This window comes from Camelus dromedarius, chromosome 8, assembly GCF_036321535.1.
Source record: "Camelus dromedarius isolate mCamDro1 chromosome 8, mCamDro1.pat, whole genome shotgun sequence".
Classification (NCBI taxonomy): domain Eukaryota; kingdom Metazoa; phylum Chordata; class Mammalia; order Artiodactyla; family Camelidae; genus Camelus; species Camelus dromedarius.
Window position 1 is genome coordinate 51,180,896 of NC_087443.1, and position 2,890 is coordinate 51,183,785.

A 2,890-nucleotide genomic window follows, 5' to 3' on the forward strand; every position below is an offset into this window, starting at 1 on the left:
CTTTATCAAAATATTAGCATAAAATGTTTAATGAGTATTTAACCCAAACTATAATAATAATACGCATTTAAAGAAAAACAAGCACCAAATTAACTAACAGAAAATTTTAACAGAGCAATACAAAAGTATGAGTAAATACTTTAAATAGACTTAGAAACAAGTCTTTCTTAACTGGAAACCAAAGCCAGAAGAAAATGAAAAAGCTTTGGAAAGCCACCTATCAAAAAGACCTGGTAGGATCATTTTGTGAGCAAATTTTTAAAATCTATATGTAATACATTTTGCTACTGAGCCCTGGGACAGTTTAAAGGAAAAGAAAATATTCCAAATACATGAAATAAACAACATAACACAATTGCCAATTCTTACTAAACTAAAAGAAAGCTACTGACCAATCTCACTTAGGAATATCAATCAAAAAATGAAACCAAATGTTAGGAAATAGAAGTGGATAAGACACTGAAAGGACAGTAGATCATGAATAAGTATAATTCATTCTAGACTGCAAGGATAATTTGATATTAATAAACACGTTAACATAATATACTCTCTTAGCTGCCAAAAACATTTGTTTAATTCTAAATCTATTCCTAGTTTAAAAAAAAATTGTGATGTTGGATGGAATGGATACTCCCTGAATATTCTAAGTTAATACATATTGAATACTTAAGGCCAGTATTATGCTTAGTGGATAAATAATGGAAATGTTTCCATTAAAGTCAGAAACAAGATAAGGGTATCTTAGATCATCACAATTACTTAATATTGTTCTGAACATTCAAGAGAATGTAATAAATCAAGAAAATGAAGTAAGAGCAATACATACTTGACAGGAGGTTACAAAATTATCATAATTCCCAGCTGATATAATTTTATATCTATAAACCACAGGAAAACAAACTGTAAAACTTTTGGAACTATTAAAGAATCAGTAAGGTAGCTAGTTTTAAAGTAAACATACAAAAGTGAAACCAGACTTTTCATATACCAATGATAACTAGTGAGAAAACAACCACATTTGTAATAGCAACCAACAACAAAGAAAATCAAATAGAAAAATAACTAAAATGAAATGTGCAGTAATACAAATTATAAAACTCTACCAATACACAAAAGTTAACTCAAAATTGATTAAAGACTTGAACTCAGACCTGAAACCATAAAACTTTTAGAATAAAACACAGGCAGCAAGCTCCTTGACATACATAGGTCTTGGCGATGACTTTCTAATCTGACATCAAAAGCAAGGGCAACAAAAGCAAAAATAAACAATTCTGACTACATCAAATTAAAAAGCTTTTGCACAACAAAGGAAGTCATCAACAAAATAAAAAGGCAACTTGCTGCATAGGAGAAAACATTTACAAGTCATACATCTGATAAAGGTTTAATATCCAAAATATATAAAGAACTCATACAACTCAATAGCAAAACTAAAAAATCCAATTTAAAAATGAGCAGAAGAACTGAACAGACATTTTTGTAAAGAGGATATATAGATGGCCAACAGATACATGAAAAGATGCTCAGTATCACTAATTATCAGGGAAATGCAAATCAAAATCACAATGGGATATCACTCACACCTGTTAGAATGCCTATTATCAAAAAGACAAGATGTGAAGATGTGGAGAAAAGAGAACCCTTGTGCACTGTTGGTGGGAATGTAAATTGATGCAGCCACAATGGAAAATACAATGGAGGTTCCTAAAAAATTAAAAATATAACTACCATATGATCTAGCAATTCCATTTCTGGGTTTATCCAAAGAAAACAAAAACACCAGCTCAAAAAGATATATGCAACACTACATTCACTGCAGCATTGTTTATAATGGCCAAAATATGGAAGCAACCTAAGTTTATATATATATATAAGCTTAGGAAGCCACATATATTTTATATATTATATATATGTGTATATATATATTATATATAATATAGGAAGCAACCTATTTTATATATAATATAAATATACTCAATGAAATATTATTCAGCCATTAAAAAGGAGGAAATCCTGCCATTTGTGACAACATGGATGGGCCTCAAGAGCATTATGCTTAGTGAAATAAGTCAGATGGAGAAATACAAATACCATATGATCTCACTTACATGTGGAATCTAAAAAAACACAAAACAAAAAACCGGACTCACAGGTATAGAGAACAGATTGGTGGTTGCCGGGGCTGGGGGGGAGTAGGTGAACAGGTAAAAGGGGTCAAAAGGTACAAATTTCCAGTTATAAAATAAATGATTCATGGGATATAATGCACAACACAGTGACTATAGTTAATACTGTACTGTATATCTGAATGTTGCTAAGAGAGTAGATCTTAAAAGTTCTCATCACAAGAAAAGAAATTTTCTAACACATAACGTATAAATGTAAACTAGACTTTGGTGATCATTTTGCAGTGTTACAAATATTAAAACATTATGCTGTACATCTGAAGCTAAGATAATATTTTATCAATTATACTTCAATAAGTTTAAAGACATACCTTGTTTCTGGACAGAAAGATTAGCTGTTGTAAAGATGTCAATTCTTTTTAAAATAGACTACAAATTGCATGAAGCATGAATCAAACTCTAACAAGATTATTTAAAAACATAACAAAAATTATTTAAAAATTCACCTGCAAAGATCATAACAAAGATTATTAAAGGAGTGGTAGGGAGGGGACACACGTTTTTCCTGTTAAGACAGTAACATTTTGTATTTAGCAATAACAGTATTAATGACAACAGCAACAACATGGATGGTATTGGCATAGGAAAAGGCAGACTACCAAGGGGCAGAGAAGAAAATCACAGAAATAGCTTCCTGGGTGATATCTGAAACTGCCTCACCCCCAATATGTGGAGGGCAGCAGGAAGCAGGTCACTCCCAA